We start from the raw sequence: 15,424 nt of genomic DNA, 5'->3' as shown, positions 1-15,424 counted from the left end.
ATATAAATACAATATGTAAATAAAAATATATGTAAATAAAAATATGTAAATAAAAATATAAATTTATGTAAATAAAAATATAAATTTATAAGAAAGATGAGCTTGGAATTGTCATTGTTTAAAAATAACTGTAAGGTTAGTAAGTTCTTACATTTGGTTAAATTGTGCTATGTTCTATAGAAAAGTAAAGGACTTAATTCACTAAAGTATACAAGGATAATAGCTCTTAAATTTTAGATAGACCTAATATTCAAAATATATAAAGAACTCATAGAACTCAATAACAACAAAACAACAAACAATCCAATCAAAAATTCAGCAGAGGACCTGAACAGACACTTCTCACTAGAGGACATACAAATGGCCAACAAATATATAAAAAGATGCTCAACATCCTCTACTTGGCTTTCAGGACCCTACATCCATGGTTTTCTTCCAACCATATTAATATTTTTTTCTCAGCCTCATTCTTTGTGTTATCCTCTACTTTCTGACCTCCTATCAAGACCTGAACAGACACTTCTCCCTAGAGGACATACAAATGGCCAACAAATATATAAAAAGATGCTCAACATCACTAGCTATTAGGGAAATACAAATCAAAACCACAATGAGATACCATCTCACACCTGTTAGAACAGCTATACTCAACAGGACAAGTAATAACAAATGTTGGAGATGATACAGAGAAAAAGGAAGGCTCATTCACTGCTGGTGGGACTGCAAATTGGTACAGCCACTATGGAAAACAGTATAGAGGTTCCTCAAAAAACTAAGAATTGATCTACCATATGATCCAGCAATCCCTCTACTGGGTATTTACCTCAAAGACTTGAAAATCCATATCTGAAAAGATATTTGCACACCGATGTTCATAGCAGCATTATTCACAGTGGCCAGGACATGGAAGCAAGTGAAGTGTTCTATGATAAATGATTGGAAAAAGAAACTGTGGTACATATATACAATGGAATATTACTCGACCATAAGAAGAGATGAAATACTGCCATTTGCGACAACATGGATGGACCTTGAGATAATCATGCTAAGTGAAATAAGCCAGACAGAAAAAGTTGAAAATCACATGATATCACTTCTTTGTGGGGTATAAATGGAAAAGCAACAAATGAACAAGACAGAGACTCATGGTCATGGACAATAGAATAGTGGTTGCCAGAGGGTAGAGAGGAAAGGGGAGGGGGGAGGTAGATGGGGTAAAAGGGGTCTAATATGTGATGAAAGAAAGAAATCTAACTATGGGAGGTGAACATCCAGTGTAAACATATATATGCCTAACTGTTAAAGTGTATACCTAAAACTTATTGGATTTCGTTAAGCAATGTCACCATAAAAATTAATTTATTTAAGAAAATTTAGATGGACAAAAAAACTATGTACAATTTTATTCCAATATGGCTTTCACCTCCACCACTTTATAAAAACTGCTTTTGTCAAGGATAATAGTGACATCCACATTGCCTAATCTATGGTCACTTTTCAATTTTTATCTTCTTTTATCAATTGCATTAGACATAGTTACCAGCTTCCTCCTCTTGATAGCATTTCTCATTTGGCTTTCAGGACCCTACATCCATGGTTTTCTTCCAACCATATTAATATTTTTTCTCAGCCTCATTCTTTGTGTCATCCTCTACTTTCTGACCTCCTATCAAGAAACATTCCAGGACTTAGTCTTTAATTTTCTTTTCTAGCCACAATGACTCCTTTAGAAATTTAATTTAGTTTTACTAGTTTTAAGTGCTATCAATACACCAATATCTCCCAAATGTTTATCTGCAGCCCACATGTCTATGAAACCCATATTCTTATATTTAGTTGCATCATAACTTGAATATAAAAATAGTTTTCTCAAATTTAACACATCCAAACCTGCTTTTCTAATAAGTCCATCTCAAACTGCTTTACCTACAGACTTCTCCATTTTAGTTGAAGGGATGGAATTTATTCTCCTAATTTCTCAAGCCAAAATACATAGATTTATTCCTGACTCCTTTCTCCTACACAGCCAATACAAAAGAATACCTTCCTGACTCTAATTTTAAAGTATGTCCAGAATCTATACATTTGTTAACACTTCCTCTACTAGTATTCTGAGCTGAAGACACTATTGGTAATATTATTATTGTCTCCTAATTGATCTCTCTGTTCCATTCTAGCCCAATTTTTCTCAATAATGCCATTATAATGCTTCCTCAAAACCATTAATGAAATCATGACACTCTTCTCCTTAAAATGCTATTATGGATCCCCATTTTACATCAAATAATAGCCAATGTCCTTAAAATGCTGTACACGGTCTTCTGGATCTGAAACGCAATTCTCTCTCTGACACCTGAACATGTCAGACATTCTCCAACCTCAGGGCTTGCTGTTTCCTCTGCCTGCAACTCTCTTTTGGCCAAGGCCAACTTCCTCACTTTCTTAGAGTCTTCTTTTTATAGTATTTGTTTCACCTGATCACCCCATTTAACAATGCTGTCGGCCTCTATTTTGCACACTTGAAAGTCCTTTTTTCCACTCTCTCTTTTTACCATTATTTCCTGTATTCTATCATACTATACAACTTATTTATTTCCTATCTTTTTTTAGAATTTGAGCATTATGAAGAAGATATGTAATAACTTAGTTCAGAATCTAGGCCAGAATCTGATACAGAACAGTGCTTAATTCTTATTCATTGAACACATAAATGAAAGGTACATCAAATGATTTTTCATACATGTGAGTTTAAAATAAATCTTCCATGAGACACATTTTGCAACTTAAATTTTTTGTAGAGGTCATTCAAATTTCTATGATAGCCCTAAAAGTAAAGCCAGTCTTAATATGAATTTAAGAAATAAAGTATTGCCTACACATATGAAAGACTGCTAGATTTATTCTTTTTATAGATTACAAATATTGTGGTCTCTCTCATACAAATACGAAAAGTAAACTATGTCTTTAGGCAGATGGCCAGAAGTGTTAAAGCAATATTACTTTGATTGGTATACTCTATTATATAAATAGTAATTAATAGATACCAATTTATTTTTTAAAGATATTTCTCACCTTCTAAAGAATACTTGGTTCTTTTAATTAACTTCTACAAGTTTTGATAAGATTGACATAATTAAAACTAAATTGCCTTCACATTTAAAAAATTGTAAACATCAGTAATACAATAAAAACTTGTGGAACAATTATGCCTGCTCTACACACAAAAATTCCCAATTCTTTGCTTAATTTGATTCCGACAAAGAAAGCTCACTTCAGTAACCTAGTTCTTTTCCAATGCAAAGTAAAGATAGACTTGGAATAATTTATTCTTTATATCGTACTTTGAAATTGTCAACAAAGACAGAGAGAGCATTAATTGCCTCATCATACTTATGATTTAATATTTGATTGGCTTGGGCAAAAAAAAAAGTGTGGGTTTTATATAATTTAGAAATTAGAACTATCTGGAAACTGCTTGTCAGGAGATTATTTGCTCACTATTATATTTTGTTATTAAGTAGTTTCTCTTTTGCTACCAGTTCATGGCAAGACTTGATAAGTCTGATATAAATATTTTAATAACAATTTGAATTTTAGTCATTTATCCTTTTTCTTCTGGCTTTATTGAAATATAATAGACAATTAGTTGCTGGTATTTATATTATATAATTCAATGAGTTTTTTTCAATTATACTTGGCATATAATAATATAATCTTTTCAGTTGTACAGCATAGCTACTAGAGATCTATATAAATCACAAAGTGATCATCTCACTAACTCTAGTATACCTCTTCCCCCTTACATGTTTATTACAACATTATTAACTCATTTGCTTATGCTACACTTTATATCTCCATGACTATTTTGTATCTATCCATTTGTACTTCTTAATCTCTTTGCCCTTTTTTGACATCCCCCCAACTCCTTCCCATCTGGTAGCCCTCAAAATATTCTCTGTATCATGAGTTTATTTTCACTTTTGTTATTGTTGTTGTTGTTTATTTGTTCTTTAGATTCCACATGTATGTGAAATCATGTGATATCTGTCCTTATCTGACTTATTTAATTCAGCACAATACCCTCTAGATCCATCAGGGCAATATCTTTTTGATCCCTTTCCTTTTATAGTCTGTGTGTATCTTTTAATCTGGAATCTCTTGTAGGCAGCATTTTCTTATCCATTCAGCCACTCTACCTTTTGATTGGAGTACATAATTCTTTTCCAGTTGAGGTACTTGTTGATAGAAAGGTAGTTATTTCCATTTTTTATTCATGTTTTTGGTTTTTTCTTCTCAAAGAAGTCCCTCTAACATTTCCTGTAATGTTGGCTTGGTGTCAATGAATTCCTTTAGCTTATTCTTGTCTGGGAAGCTCTTTTTCTGTCCTTTGACTCTAAATGATAGCTTTGTTAGATAAAGTATTCTTGGTTGTAGCTCCTGGGTTTTCATCACTTTGAATATTTTGTGCCAAGCCCTTCTGTCCTGCATAGTTTATTTTGAAAAATCAGCTGCCAGTCTTATGGGTACTCCCTTGCCGATAACTAACTTCTTTTTCTCTTGCTGCTTTTAAGATTCTCTCTTTGGCATTTTAATTATGATGTGCCTTGGAGTGGCTCTTTGGGTTCATCTTTTTGAGGACTCTCTGAGCTTCCTAGGGAAGTATGTCTATTTCCTTCATCAGGTGAGGGAAGTTTTCCATCTTTCTTTTTTTTCTTTTTTCTTTTCTATTTTTTTACAGTAGAAAATAAAAGTTTTATTAGAAGGGAAAATATATTTCCAAATGTGGAAGCGAGCCTGAGCAAGAGAAGCATGGCTCAAGGGTCTATATTTTCAAATAGCTCTTCAATGTCTTGTTTTTATTCAGGTACCCCTATGGCATGGATATTTTTTACATTTAATTATGTCTCATAGGCTCTTTAAATTATTATTATAGTCTTAGCTTCTTTTTTCTTGCAGTTCTGATTGAGTGTCCTTGGCTTCCCCATCTTCTATATTGCTGGTTCTAGCCTCTTCTTTATCCACTCTGTTTATTCCTTCTAGTATACTCTTCGACTTAGAAAATATGTTCTTCATTTCTGATGAGTTCTGTTTTATAATTTCCATTTCCATTTGTATGTTTTTAATCTCTTTGTTAAAGTTTTCACAGAATTCATTTACACTTCCTTTAAGTTCATCGAGCATCTTTACAACCAGTGTTTTGAACTCTGCATTTGTTAGATTGCTTGACTCCATTATTCTTGGATCTCTGTTCTGTTCTCTCATATGGTTTCTGGTCCTTTATCTTCCCATTCTGTCTGCCATTCTGTGTCTGTTTTTATATAATAAGCAAAGCTCCTAATCCTACCAGTCTTATTAGTGTGGCTTTGTGTAGTAGCTGTCCAGTGGCACAGACCTGAGAGGGGCTCAGCTGCAAGCCAAGTTTAGCCACAGCCTGTGTGACTCTGGGGCCACCTGCTAAGATTGAGCAAGCAATCCACAGATGCTGTGCTTATAGTTGCTTCAAGAGGCCATGCCAGAAACCATGGTCAGCTGCCACCAGAGTGAGTCTTGGAGTTGGCTCAGCAAGGAGCACCAGACTTGTGGTGGACACACCCGGATATGGCTTCAATGGGGCTGTGAGCTGGGGAAGGCAGAGTTTCAAGGGATCCTCTGGGCAGAATGACCTCCGTTATCCAGTTCCATGACATCTCAGCTATGGCGGTGCTGAGCACACTGGGAGGTGGGAGGGCTCATCAGAAGAACAATGGATACTGCCATCACTTCTGCCTTCAACAGAGCCTCACCTCCGGCCCTCACTCCTACAACTCAGTGTCCTCCGTTAAGTCCCTGGTGTCCTCTATGTAGCTGACCTCGTGCTGGTGGTCAGAGCAATCAAGTCCATCACCACAAAAGTCCAATTGCAAACACAGTCTCTTTAAAAGGCATCTGCAGCTGCCGTAGGCTGTGTCCCTCTCAGCCACTGGGAACTAGCAGCCTTGCGTCTTCACCTCCTGCTACCTTCTGCTGTTGCAAGTTGATTAATTATTTTTCTCTATAGTTGTAGGGCTTCTGTTCATCTAGATCCCAGGAGACTTTACTTGCTCTTTGCTCCATGTTTCTGTTACATCTTTGTTTTGGTTTCAAGAGGGATGAACAAAGCCTCTATCATCTATGTCATTCTTTTTTAGTCACTTATTCTTTATGTGAGGACTGTCTCCAGATCATCTTCTTCTCAATAGTAATGCTTAATTAAATCAATTCATAGTTTCTTAGTGTATTTAAGTGGCTTAGTGTATTAATCTGTGTAGAAAAGACACGTACCATTAATATCCTATATAAAGATGGGTTCATTGGTTTGTAAATTGTTGAATTAAAACTGTATGCAATGTTGTTGCTTCAGCTATTTATACAGGAAATTTTTTTCTTACATTTTAGACTGCTATTTTAGTTTTTTTACTGCTCACTGTAGAATAAACTTTTTAAAAAACCTTAAATTTCATTATGAGAGATCTATATAATATAAAATATTTTTCTAACAAAAATATGTAGATACTGATTGTGTGATCAGGGGCTAGGTAGCCAATATTCTAAATCATTTTTATAGAAAAAATATTCATCAAGAAAGCAAAATAATTCCATATTCTATTTAACATAATTCTTTGTAAAAGCTATATATTTAGAAATCAATGTCTGACTCAGAATTAATATTCAAAAGATATTTATTGGAAGATTAATAAATGTATAACATCATGGTTAAAACTTCAGTTTCTAAAGGTGAACATTCTTGGTTTCTTGGCATTAGTTGCATGAGAATCAATCCTGAAGTCTCAATTTTTTTACCTGTAAAACAGGGATACTATTATATCTGTGTTTTTGATTGTAAAGATAAAGAAAGAATGCAACTACACGTGGAAGGTATTAAGCACTAAGTAGCAGATATTATTATTAGGTTTTAGATAGTAAAAGGGAGCAAAACTATATTTATGTATCTTATTGAGCTTAAACATGTTGACCAGTGTTCAACAACTTCCCACTGGGTACATTTATCTGTGGAATAAATACGATCTAGAAAGCTGGAGCTTTTGACTGCTGATTTGTTTGGTTCCAGGCTATATCTACAATAGGTAATGCTTGTCTTTGCACCACTTTGAAACACTTTTATTTTCATTGTAGGACTTTTTATCTTTATAGGTTTTCTCTCATTTACTCTCAAAGTTAATTAGTGATATATCTTGACCTTTAGGTTGTTTCTTTGTGTAGTCTCATAGTATAAATTCAATTTTTTGATTGATTTATATGAATATTTCAATTTATGGCACGAGGAAAGAAAAAGAAGCATTGAGAGAGATTGGGCAAATTTAAGATTTTAAAAAATATATTAATCGCTAAGATAGCATTTCACAAAGCTTTTTAATATCTCGAATGGGTGAAAAATTAATCTAGGGATTTCAGCTTAATAAAGTTAGTAAATATAGTTTTGAAATGAGTAATTATTTTTTGCTGTTACCTTGATATTCTAAAATACAGAGGACTGTTTATATTCTAAGTTTAACTAAAACTGCATATATTCTTCTTTCTTATTTATTTCAAATACTTTATTGAGCTATAATTGGCATATAACATTGTGTAAATTTAAGATGTACAATGTGTTGATTTGATACACATATATTGCAAAATGATTGCCAACTTAGCATTTGCTTGTTAACCATCGCATTACAAAATTACTATTTTATTTTTGAGTTGAGATCATTTAAGATTTACTCTGAGCAAATTTCAAGTATATGATACAACATTATTAACAATAATTATAATAGTATACATTAATTCTCAGAACTTCTTTGTCTTATAACTGAAAATTTGAACCTCTGATCAACATGTCCTCATTTATCCTACCCCCTATTTTCTGGTAATCACCATTTTATTCTCTGTTCCTATAATTTTGGTATTTTTGGATTCCTTATACAAATGAGATCATATAGTATTTGTCTTTCTCTGACTTATTTCACTAACATAATGCCCTTGAGTTCCATCCATGTTATCATAAATGGCAGGATTTCCTTCTTCAGGGCTGAATAATATTCTATTGTATATATATTTTCTTTACTCATTAATTTTAACATAAATTATTTCCATGTCCTGGCTATTGTGAATAATGCTGCAATGCACATGGGAGTACAAATATCCCTTAAAAATTCCATTTTCATTTCCTCTGAATATATACCTAGAAGTGGGATAGCTAAATCATATGGTAGTTCTGTATTTGGTTTTTTAAAGAACTTCCATACTATTTTTCATAAAGGCTGTACATTGTGCAAAGGTTTACTTTTCTCCATGTCTTTGCCAACATTTGTTATCTCTTTTCTTGCATTAATAGCCATTCGAATAGATGTGAGGAGATATATCATAGTTTGATTCGAATTTTATTGAGGATTAATGAGGTTAAGCACATTTTCAAGTAGCTGTTGGTCAATTGTATGTCATCTTTGGAAAAATGTTAAGTCAGTTCCTCTGCCCATTTTTAAGTCAGATTTTGTTGTTGTTGTTGTTGTTGTTGTTGTTATTGAGTTACATGTATTGCTTACATATTTTAGATATTAAGCCCTTATCAGATATCTAATTTACAAATGTTTTCTTCTACTCTGTAATTTACCTTTTAATTTGTTAATTGTTGCTTCTGCTGTGCAGAGCTTTTTAGTTCGATGTACTCTTACTTACAAATTTCTGCTTTCATTTTTTGTGTCATATTTAAAAATTGTTTCCAAGACTGAAGTCAGATTATTCCACATGTTTCCCCCCCGCCCGCCCCCAGGCATTTTATAGTTTCCAGTTTTATGTTTAAGTCTTTTATCCATTTCAGGTTAAGTTTGTAAGTGATGTAAGATAGGAGTCATATTTTGTTCTTCTGCATGTGGTTATCCAGTTTTCCTAAAACCATTTATTGAAGAGACTATCTCTTCCTCATTTAGCATTTTTGATCCCCTATTCAAATATAAGTTGAGCATATAAGCAAGGGTTTATTTCTGGGTTCTTAATTTTGCTTCATTGGTCTATATGAGTCTATTGTTATGCCAGTATCATCTGTTCTGATTACCGTAGCTTTGAAATCAGGAAGTGTGATGCCTCTAGCTTTGTTCTGTCTCAAGATTGTTTTAGGTATTCAGAGTCTTTGGTTATATAAAAGTTTTAGAATTGTCATTGCTATTTCTGTGAAAAATGCCATTGCAATTTCGATAGGGATTGTTTTGAATGTGTAGATAGCTTTGGTAATTTGAACATTTTGTCAACATTAATTCTTATGGTCCATAAAAAGAATACCTTTCTTACGATTTCTGTCTTCTTTAATTCCTTTTATTTATGTCTTATATTTTTCAGCATACAGATATTTCCCTTTCTTCATTTAATTTCTTCTTCTTTTTTTATTGTTTTTTTTCTTGTTATTGTGAATAGAATCGTATTCCTTATTTCTTTTTCAAATACTTCATTTTTAATGTATAAAATAACTGATTTCTGTATGTAGATTTTATATCCTACAACCTTACTGGATTTATTACAACTTTGATGGGTTTTTTTTTGGTAGGGTCTTTAGGGTTTTCTATATATAAGATCATATCATCTGCAAAAGACAATTTTACCTCTTTTCTGATTTGCATATCTTTTATAACTTCTGTTTGCCTAATTACTCTGACTAGGATTTCCAGTATTACCTTGAATAGGAAGGTTATTGTGAGCATCTTTGTCTTGTTCCTGATCATAGGTGAAAATCTTTCAATCTTCACCAATGAGTATGATGCTAGCTATGGGTTTATTGTACACAAACTTTATTATGTTTGTTAAGGTACATTCCTTCTATATGCAATTTGTTATTTTTTTTAATGAAAAGTTATTAAATTTTGTCAAATGCTTTTTCTGCATCTGTTGAGAAGATTATATGATTTTTATATTTTATTATATTAATGTGGTACATAACAATTATTAATTTGCATATATTGAAACATCTTTGCTTCCCAGTGATAAATCCTGCTTGATCATAGTGTATGATCCTTTTAATGTGCTGTCAAATTTGGTTTGTTAATGTTTGCTGAGAAATTTTTTTGAATCTCTATTTATCAGTAATATTGATCTATAGTTTCATTTTCTTGCAATCTCATTGTCTGGATTTGGTATCAATATTGGCCTTATGAAATTAGTTTGGTAGTTTTTTCTTCTTTAATTTCTTGAAAATTTTTGAGAAAGATTGGTGTTAAGTTTTGTTTAAATATTTGATAGAATTAACCAGTGAAACCATTTGGTCCTGGACTTTTCTTTATTGGGAGATGTTTTTATTACTGATTCAATATCCTAACTCACTATTGATTTGTTCAGATTTTGTTTCTTCATGATTCACTGTTGGTATATTTTATGTTTCTAGGACCTTATCTATTTCTTTAGGTTATCTGTTTTATGGGTATATAATTGTTCATAGTAGTGTGTTATAATCCTTTGTGTGTTTGTGGTATCAGTTATAATATCTCTATTTTCATTTATAATTTCATTTATTTGAGACATCTTTAGATTTTTTTTTTTTATTTAATCTCGCTAAAGTTATATCAATTTTGCTTGTCTCTTTAAAGAACCAAATCTTAGTTTCAATGACTTCTGGTCTCTAATTCATAATATCAGCTCTAATCTTTGTAATTTATTTTATTTTTTAATTTTTGTGCTAACTTGGGGTTTCATTTCTTTTTCCTTTTCTAGGTCTTCGAAGTATAAAGTTAGTTTTTTTATTTGAGATTTTTTTCTTAATATAAACATTTGTAACTATAAATTCTCTCTTAGAACTATTTTTGCAGCATCCCATAGGTTTGTGTATGTTAGGTTTTCATTTTTATTTTATTCAAGATTTTCAAAAATTTTTCTTTTATTTTTTCTTTGACTCACAGGTCTTCAGTTATGTATTGTTTAATTTCCACATATTTGTGAATTTTCCAGCTATCTTTCTGTTATTGATTTTTAGTTTCAGATCATTGATTTTAATTGTGTTAAATTTGCTGAGAGCATTTTGTGACCATTTATATGATTAATCGGAAGAACATTCCATGTGTGCTTGAGAAGTATATACATTCTACTATTGTTAGAATCTTCTGTCTATGTTTCTTGGGGCTATTTGATATAAATATAGTTAAAATCTAATGTTTTCTTGTTGATTTTCTGCCTGGATGATCTATTCCTTGCTGAAAGTCAGTATTTGAGTTCCCTACTACTGTAGTATTATTATCTATTTCTCTCTTCATTGCTGTTAGCATTTGCTTAATATATTTAGATGCTCTGATATTAGGTGTACATATATTTATAATTGTCATACTTCTTGATTAATTAATCCCTCTATCATTATATAATCATCTTCTTTGTCTCTTGTGGTAGTTATTGAATTAAAGTCACTTTTGTCTGATATAAGTATACTTATTTTTTCTCTCTTTTGGTTTCTGCTTTCATAAATATATTTTCCCATCCCTTTTGTTTGAAACACATCTGTTTGTGTAACAGAGCCACCTAACGGCTCTTAAATCGAAAGGGCATTTCTGCATGAGAAGGTTCGCTTGAGGACGTTGGCATAGGTTAACAGACAATTGTTGTTAGATAACTGACCTTACGTTTCATCTGTGGTCAGGAAACCTGCTTGAATGCAATGGAAGCTCCTGTCGAACATTGACTGCGTTGACATTTAGAGGCTGAATCTGCTTGATGAAGATACTTTCGAGTGGTGTAAACTAATTTTAATAGTAACTAAGTGCATGAATGCAAAGAAGCAATAATTCCTATCAAGAAACTAAATTATATTTGGAATGGTGATTTTAAAAGTGTTAACTTTCTTAGTGAAAGTATTCTACTAATTCTTGTACATTTAGATTACAGAAGAATAAATTAATTATGAAATATTATGGCTTTTCAGAAAACAAAATATTATATATTGAATTGTAATAAAATGAAAAGGGAAATATGGTGTCTTATTTGCCTTATCAGTATTTGAATTGTTTAGGACAACCAGAATTATGGAAGTGTTTGAGCAACTATTCAGAATAGACTGAAAAGATTAGAATTTTTTAGTCTTGAAATGATGAAAGCAGGCATGAATAAAATCTCTGATAACATGAAGGTTATTGTAAGGTGAACACTAGTTTAATCAAATCATAGACTGTTAGAAAGAAAAAATGCATTGGGAATTTAGTGCAAAATTCCAGATTAATTCTAAACAGAAGTTTCTTTGTGTTCATTATTTTCAAACTCTGGTGCCACTGCCCAGTGGGTTGAAGCTTTCCTCTTCTTTACACTATGGCTTTAGAACACTGCATGCCCCTTTTGTCTTCATTATGACATTTCCTCAGTCATGAATTATGTTAATCAACAGCACATTCTTAGAGAATTATACATAATATGAAGACAATTGTGATTAGTGTTAGGAATTTGGGAATAAAAAACATAAACTGGGAAGGAATGATCTTTTATTTAGCTTAGTCAAAGAATCCATTCAGACATCTAATACATAAGGCTTGCTCTTTGCATTTCAAGCCATTTCTCCTTAGAGATTTGTTTAAGGAAGAAAGTTTTTTTCTGGTTAGCTTTCAGCTTGAGACCCTATTTCCAGTTTAAATTTGGTTCTCAGAAGGAAAAAACAAATGTTTTTCAATTTCTTCCTCAGCTTTCTAATAACCGGCTTTTTGACTTCCTCATAATAGATGTTACTTTCAGCCAGCAAGATACTATGAGTAGCTAGCATTTTTATTCATTCATTCAAATATATTTATCAATTTTTTTTCTGTGCCACTCTCTTTGTGAGATGCTATAAAACCAGAGGATAGGAAATGTTCCTGTTATTATGGAGCTTTCTACTAGTGAAGAGGATAGGAATTCTGTGGTAATTACAATAAAATATGAAGAGGGCTATGATGGAAAAGGAAGGGAGTGATATGGAAACATGCGAAAGAGGACACTCAGTTTAGAGAAAGTGAGTGTTGTAGATAGAGTATGAGCATTCAGTACCTAAACAGTGTAAACTAAGAAAGAATATGTATACTTAAAAGGAATTTGCCAGATATAAGGCCGAAAAATCAGGCAAAAAGTAGATATGTTACAAATATTAACTTAATAAAACTAAAAACAATGGGAAGATATTGCTTTCCTCTTTTGAAGATAATGCCATTATTTTTGCTATATAGAAAAATCATGTTGACTACAGTGTAGGAAATGGGTTGGAAGCAAGTAAGAATGGAGGCAATCAGAGCAGTTTGAAAGTTTGTTGCAGTGGTCTGAGTAAGAATTTGCATAAGCTAGGGAAGTGCCAATAGAAATAGAAAGACAAGGAAACATGAATTTTTTTTTTTTATAATATAGAATTGTAAATACTTGGTTATTGATTCTAGTGTCATCACTCTCTGAGCTATCTAGGTCAATTTCTAATGCCCCTTTGCTAGTGGATGCTTTACTTAGAAAAAAATCCAGAAATAGACTAGATCAAAAGGATGCATTGCTTAGAGGTGAGCTTAGAATACACATTAGAAAAACTGTGACACTGTTTTAGAGCATCTTATTAGGCTTGGTTGTGCACTTTGCATTATGCTTCTTGCAGCGGTAAGGCAGGTGATACAAAAGTATTCACATGTAGAAACAGTAGAAGACCAAATCTCAGAATTGATGAGGGCTCTGGGCATTTTATAAGTAACACATGAAATCAACATTAAGAAGATGAAGTATGTGAGGAAACATGTCATCTGAAACTCACATGTAATATTTAGCAAATAAGAAACAGAAAATATGCTAGTAATGACACTTTCATATTCCAAGAAACCACTGTGAGGCAAAGTAAAATATACAAGTGTTTATTTTTCCTAGTTTTTCATGAACAGAAATTGAAAGATGCTTAAGGGCAAAAATTAGCTTTCTTACCTCCTTCTTTTCATTTTCTTGTTTCTAGAGTCCACGTGTCATAAGCGATTTTTCAAAATAAATATTATATTATGCTAGCTAATTTTCAAGTAATTAAACATAGATTCAGCATTATAAAAAATCAGTATAGTAAAAAGTGTCTTTTTCAAAGGCAAAATAGAATTGGAAAGATTTCTTTTGCCCTTCTCTTTCCTTTTGGACACTATCAAGAGTAAATTCCAGAAAAAAAATAAATAAAGGAGGAGGAAGAGGAATAAAATTAAAAAAAAAAAAAGAAAAGAAAAATAGAAGACAAAGAAAAAACTTTGTGGGAAGAATACCTTTATTTCATTTGCAAAGACAAAGAAGCAACACTCCACAAAAAATACATATATTGGGACCTCGAGTATTCCACATTCAACTTTGCACCAGCTACATCTATGGCAATCTTCGGCTTGTTAAGGATGGTGTATAAACACTTTTGAAAAGATCAGATTAACCAGGCTAGCTTAGGTATCTCCTGTGTATATCATAACAACCTGGTCACTGCTGCCTTGTTTGGCAACAAGTAGCTGCATTTGTAGAAATGGCAAAAGTGTCCTCTATTTTCTGTACTCCAGTGATGATGCGAGAGAAACTTCGTGGGAGAATTAAAGAAAGGCCATTAGCACATTTCTTTTCAGAGGGCTGTGAACCACTCTTTCTCTTCACTCTATCTCTCGCCCTACTCCAAGAAAGTAAAAATTATTAACTTCTATATATTCACTGACAAGAGGCTTTTCCAGGGACCTATACTAAGAAATTTTAATATTTATTAATATGATTAATGACAATATTATCTGTTACCTATTCCATATCTTTATTTTAATGGTAGCTTTCAAAAGATACCGAAATAAATCTAACTTTATATTTTTGCAAATGGGTATTCTTAATTAAAAAAGTGGATTCATTATCAAAGGCACTTTTGTCTATTTTTCATATTAGAAATATTACCATAAGAGTTTTTTATTTGTACTTATATAATATTAAAAATATTAACGTATAATATTAAAAAAAACTTTATTATCGTATTTGGAAATGCTCCAGCTGCTTGGCATCTGGAAAAAAATATCCAGATTACTGTTTGAAATTTTCACCCTATGTCTTAGTGTCATGTAGATATGACCCTAAATACTTTGTTAAAAGCTTCTTAAAATGAATACCGCTTCTTAATTCTCAAGTAGTGTTTGATAACTTCTCTTAAAGAGGAAATGTAAATAGCGTGTTTCATTGCATTATACTTTGATCCTTTATTAGAATATCCATACTTCAATTTTGGAAAGTAAAGCTCAAATGACAATAGTTTTAATGAGCATTCTTCTGTTCATATCTGATGTTCTGCAGCTTGCAGAGAGTCATTCAACAGAACCTCATGACATTAGTGCTCTAATCTGAACTTAGATTCTAAGAAGAATTATTTTCACGCAAGCAATTGGAGCTTTTTATTACAGGGATTGCAGCTGGGTTGAAAGGTGTGGCGGACCTGAGATTTTAGAGTCGTTATCCT

This window comes from Pteropus alecto, unplaced genomic scaffold (genome assembly GCF_000325575.1).
Source record: "Pteropus alecto unplaced genomic scaffold, ASM32557v1 scaffold29, whole genome shotgun sequence".
In the NCBI taxonomy this organism is placed as follows: domain Eukaryota; kingdom Metazoa; phylum Chordata; class Mammalia; order Chiroptera; family Pteropodidae; genus Pteropus; species Pteropus alecto.
Note: the sequence above shows the minus strand (reverse complement) of the source record.